This window comes from Malania oleifera, chromosome 9 (assembly GCF_029873635.1).
Source record: "Malania oleifera isolate guangnan ecotype guangnan chromosome 9, ASM2987363v1, whole genome shotgun sequence".
Taxonomy (NCBI): domain Eukaryota; kingdom Viridiplantae; phylum Streptophyta; class Magnoliopsida; order Santalales; family Ximeniaceae; genus Malania; species Malania oleifera.
Window position 1 is genome coordinate 57,316,342 of NC_080425.1, and position 6,460 is coordinate 57,322,801.

Genomic DNA, 6,460 nt, shown 5'->3' on the forward strand with positions numbered 1-6,460 from the left:
TGTTGCCGCAGCACAAAAAGCTCCTGCTGCACTTTGTTGCTCTCTCCGGCGGCCGCCAACAACACCAGCAAATCCGTGAGTCACTCTCCCGCTGTTCCTTGCTCCATGCCACAGCCGAGAACCAACCCACACACAGCCGCAGCTGCTGCCACGGCTTTGTGGATTTGTTTCTCTCTCCCTCTCTTTTCCTTTCTTTCTTTCTTTTATTTACTTTTCTTTGAATCTTGGAATATTTAAGAAAGTTTAGTTTTTTTTTAATGTTATTGGAGTTTTCTTTCTTTTTGTTTAAGTTGAGTAATGTTGGGTATTTCATTATTGTTAAATTAATATCTTTGTTTATCTAATTGATAGTTATTTTAATTTAGCATTCTTAATTAAATTCAGATATTTTTTTTGTCGAAATTCGATTTAGTTAGGGTCTATGATTAGTAAAGGTTGTGTTTTTATTGTGTTCCGTTATTGTTTACGTTTTTTTAAATTTCCGTTGAATTCATGTTTGCATTTAAATTGTGAGTCTTGATTTGATCTCTTAATTGTGCTAAAGGTTCGATTTTTAGTAGGTTCGGTTTTTTTTTAGTATGTGTCTAGTTTAGTTTCCATTGTGTGTTTTTAATTCCATGTTCTAGGTTGCCATTTTTAATTAACGCGTGTCCCAATGTTTCCTTAAGTAGACTAGGGTTTTCATTATTGTTATTTTAATTCCATTTTTAAAGTTTCCATTTTTAGTTAGTATGATCTAGTGTTTCCTTAAGTAGACTAGGGTTTTCATTATTGTTGTTTAATTCCGTGCGTGATAGTTTTAGGACTTTAATTTGTGTTTTCATTTAAGTCTCCATAATCTTGAAAACCCGAATCTGAACTGAGTTCAGTACCTTTTTAATTTCGATTTGAAGAAAGTAAAATCTGAGATTAAAACGCATTCCCTGAGGAGACGATCTAGCCCTTGGGCTTAATATTACACGACAGAACTCCTATACTTGGGATAGCTTTCGAGCTGCTCATTTTTCGAGTGAGTCAACAAAATCTTTTAAGCATAAATCCTATCATACAAGAGTGCATATAGAACTTCATTGTACACATTAGCTTATTTTGAGAAGCATCTGGTTGTACACACAAATTTATTTCATATCTTTTGCACCCTCACAGTTCGGGTAGTGAACCGTATTTCAGGCGTGGGGTATTGCCTGAGGAGGAGGTGCTCTATCCTGTAAGGAGCAGTTGTAACGATTTGGCTACACCTGGTTAAGGGAGCTAGGGGGACTCCACCCTATAAGGAGAACTTGTAAATGGCATAGTTCCACCCGGTTAAGTGAGCAAGGTAGTGAATCCTCAAGCGGGTTGGCTTAAGGCAAGGACGTAGGCACGGTTTGCCGAACCTCGTAAAAACCCAGTGTTATTCTTTCCCTATACTCATTTAAATTTCAGTATTTTTATGTTTATATTTACTTATTAAGATTACTACATTTACGTTTAAATATTGATTTATGATTGGTACAGAAATAATGGAATTGTCATACTTGTTTAAATTATTTGGATGTTCATATATCTGTTGGATTTGTGATTGATTAGAAAGACCCTAGGTTGTGTAATGATGATTGTGAGTTTAAAATAGAACATACTTGACCTAGGAATTTTTAAAATGTCCAATTCACCTCCCCCCGCCCCCCCTCTTTTTGGGATTACACCAAAAATCACACATACCCTAGATTAAAATAAGATACAAGACTTAGGTGCCTTTCGCACGACCTAGATTGATTAGAATGGAACAGGACTTACACACGTTGCATCTCTTAGATGATGAAAATGAGATAGGACTTACGTGCATCTTGCCCACCCTAGGATAATAGGGGACAAGACTTACATGAATCATGCACGATCTGGATTAATTTAGAGGAAGCAGGACTTATATATGTTGCATTGCCTAGAATAAGTTGAAGGGGGCGAGGCTTATATGGCCATTGCACTGCCTAGAATGATTGAAGAGGAACAAGACTTACATGCACCTTGCACAACTTGAAGTGATCAAATGTGATGTAGCAAACCTTAAAAATAGGAAAGACAATGAGTCCCTTCTGGATTTCCACTTTTAGTGTTAGTTTGTCTTCATGCCTTTAATCAATTGGTCATTCTACTTTAATAGCCTAGGACACTTTGCTTGTGGGAATCAACTTTTTTTATTTTCTTAACTATTGACATTGATATCTCCTATATTTGAAGGCTTCTCAAACTAGATTGCCTCCTTACACGTAGGGATGTAGCTAAAAATGCACTATTTTTTTGTATCTACTTCTCCTTTGTCTAGAGAATAGTGTGTGATATACTCGACTTGAATCACTTCTTCTTTCTTTTTTTTTGAAGGTAAGCAAATATTAGCACAAATTTGTGTAAATTCAAACCATGAAATGCAAATGAGCTCAAAATTATGCACTTATTTTAAAAGTGCTCTTTGAAAGGGGTGAGAAGTTGAGTTTCAAAACACAATTAAGATTGGTCCAGGCATTAATAGCTAGAAGCAAAGGAAAGAATGGGTTATTTATAAGGATGAAGTTGCATCAAACTTTGGATTGTTTCACATACTATAATATTGGCCAGGTTTGTTTTTTAAGGTCCTAATCAAAGGATTTTGGGCTTATCTTAAATCTACTCTCATTTGTACTCTGATAAGATATCTCTTTTAGACAAAAACTACCCCAATATCAAGACAACAACTTATTCATACTTTTGACTCAAAATCTACCCTAGTGTCATAGATTAGGGAATGGAATAAACTGGTCCAATTTGGAAACGTCCTCACATATCATTCTTGAAAGAAAACTACCCTAGTATCGGAATTGGGGTAAGATTATCTTGACTTCCACTCTCAATCCCTTTATTTCAAAGTACCCCAATGTATATTGGGGTATGTCCTTCTATGTGCTCTGGGGCATTACACTCTTTTTCTTTCCTTCTCTTTCTTTTGTTTTGTTTTTTCTTTTTCTTTTTTCTCTCTTTTTCCCTTCCTTATTTTTTTTTTTTTTTTTTTTTTTTTTTGTGCCCATATTCCCCACTTGGTGTTGTTCCTAGTTTTCGCCAAGTGTTGGCTCTGCATGTATACCGCCTTTTCAAGTTTTTGCCATGCATACAAATGTTTTGACTCATTTAGGATCGTTTGAAGATTGCTATACTTAGGGGATTAAATGTGAACTATAGAGGCTAATGAATCTCAAGAAATTCCACCTTGGTCGTCCTTGTTTGGCCTTAAAATGTGAGCTTTGAGCAAGCACTTAAAGTACTATGCTAAACCTATGATATCATGGTGGATTTGATGACACAGGATGAAACATAGGTTAGGTTAGGAGTTCAAGAAATGATGGGAAACTAGACTCAAAAACCTAATGTTGAACCCATGTTTCCTAGTACACATCATTGATTGACAAGAGGTTGGCACCAAGTTGGGCTGAAATTGGCCAAAAGTTGGACTGAACTTGACAAAGAATTGGGATTTGAGCTTGGATAAAAGTTAAGTTGGACTTACCAAAAATTGGATTGAACTTACTTTTGTTAGTAAGCTGCTTACATACCTGGAGTAGGATCAAGTCCTTACGTAGTTTGAGCCTACTATTGTCAACTCACTAAAAATCAGATGTATGTCTTAATCTGTAATGAGGTTAAGGTATTTGGGGTTAATAAAGAGAGGATATTTAGGCTCAAATTTACTATGCTTGGGTTTAAAGTGGTTGAGGATCAACTTTTTCTTCTCCACTTCTCTTTTTCTATTCTCTTTTCTAGTTTTCCTTCCTTATTTTCTTTGTCATTTTTTCTTCCCTCCCCCCCCCCCCCCCTTTTTTATTTTCTCCGTGATGTTCTTTTGACTTACCTCCATTATTTTCTCTTTTTCATCCTTATTTCCCTACCAAAACAAGAAAAAAGACTTCCCTAGTTTAAGGGCAGATTACTTGACAGCTTGCCCAAATATAAGGGTGATCCTTTGACAAGGCTTGCAAGAATAGACTTGAGGCACAAAATGGGGCTAGAAATGCAATTATAGAAAGAAAAAAAATGCAACACAAGCTTTGATTGATTTTTGTCTAAATCCATAAATTTAACTTCAAGGCTTGAAATTTATTCTCAAATACTAGGTCAAAATATTTTACATGAGAGCATAGAAGATGACTCAAAAAATAGACATTTAAAGTTTAGACTAAAACTTTTAGATGTTTAAAATTTTCAAAAAAAAAATGTAAACAAACTTATATTAATATTTTTCCAAGTTAAAAAATTTAAATTCAAGACTTAAAATTTGCTTTCAGATACAGTTTTAGAATATTTTAAATGAGAATATACTAGTATGGGAAATTTTTTCAAGAAACAAATAAATTTTAAACTTGCAATTTAGATGAGGTGTGACATAAGATTAAGGACTGTTGGAGGCTAGATAGGGCTTTCATGCCATGTCGAAGGAGGAACTTAAAAAAGGGAATATTTTTAATTTTTTAAAATCAAATTTTATATAAAATTACTAAATAGCTCTTTTTTTCAAATAAAGGAAAAGGGGGCATCCATCATTGAAATTAGAAATATGTATTCTCTTATATAAGTTAAAAATAATCGGCGCACATGTGGGCCCATAATATCCTCTCAAGAGTCAAAATAAAATAAATGTTTGTTTAATTTTGAAAAATAATTTTTGCTTTTTATTTTTTTTATTTTTGATTTCTAGAGAACTGTAAAACCAATAGCTTAATTTAAGTATTTTTATATTTGTAATAAAAAGGTTATGAATAAATGGTTTGTTTAATTATGAAAATAATGTTTATTCCTCGATTTCTAAATAATTACAAAAATCACATATTATTTTTAAATTTTTCAAAATTTATATCACAAGTCAAAATTTTAGAAAATAAAAAATAATATTTCTAAATTTCTTATAAAAATTTAAAAAGTTAGAAAACCAAGTGACATTTTTATTATTTTTAAAAATAAAAATAAAAAGTAAAATTATTTCCCACAAATAAATATGACAACATTTTTATTTTTTATTTTTTATTTTTTATTTTTTATAAATGCATTATGAAACTGAAAAACAAACCAAATTTCTACAATTCTTTGAGAATAAAAGTAACAAAATAAATAAAAACTTATTTTGCACAACTATTTGAATACAATTATTTGTTGTTTTTTTAACCACCTCATTTGGTTCAATAGCAAAACTATTTTGTAATTTTTTAAAATTTTTTTAAAAATTTATGAATATTTTTATTTTATTTTTACTTTAATTCATACTATAATTTTATTTTAATGTTAATTAAATAGTGTATATAAAATGAATTATTTAATTCAAAAATTATTTATGAATATTAAATTTTTTTGACAACGGATTACTAAAACAATTGAAAATCATAAAATCTAGCTTTTAATTTTTTTTTATAAACAGCTGAAATTCAACGATAATAGCATGAAACTATCAACACAAACAAACACATTTATATGATTTGTTTGTTCACTTGCATAAACAAAAATTGAAAATGGAAAATAAAAAAAAATACCAAACAAATTCTGAAAAATAAAAGTTTGTTTAATTTTGAAAAAAAAAATCATTCTTTTTTTTAACTTCCAAAGAAGTATAAAACAAATAGCCTATTTTTTAATTTTAAAATATTTGTATTAAGCAAGTAGAGAATTAATGATCTGTTTAATTATAAAAATAAATTATATTTTTCATTTTTAGATTTAAAAATAATTACAAAAATCAATCATTATTTTCCATTTTTCAAAATTTACATTACAAGTCAAAAATTTAAAAATAATAATAATAATAATAATAATAATAATAATAATAATAAAAGGATGCTTTTTAACTTTCTTATAAAAATTTAGAAAGGAATAATGTGACATTTTTATATTTTTACAAAAAAAATGTAAAATAAAAAATAAAATTATTTTCTGAAAATAAATATGACAAATATTTTTTATTTTTTATAAAAGTATTGCGAAACTAAAAAACGAACCAAATTTCTACAATTCTTTAAAAATAAAAAATAAAAAATAAAAACTTTTTTTTCCACGACTGTTTGAATACAGTTATTTGTTGTTTCTTTTAACCACTCATTTGGTTTAATATGCTACAAACAGAGATTTTCATCCATGCAACGTCTCGTTAGCAGGTCCTGGCTGCAGTTAACCGTTGGGGTTTGGCGCCCGAAGAAATATTTCCGCACACTCAACCTATTCTAATTCTTTTTCCCAATTTCTATCGTGGATCACGGAGATTCCGTCTTGCTTTTCGACGTTACTTCCTGCTTAATCATTCGAAATTTTCGCTTTCTTCAATGGAGGAAGACGAAGCACGGCACTCGATTCCACTGACATTGCTTCCGGCACTCCTTCTCTTCTTCATCCGCAGCTGCTGGTTCAATCCTCTCTTCTTCTTCACTCGTTCCTTTAGATTAATTCGTACATTGTTTGGTTTGGTGTTTTTTAT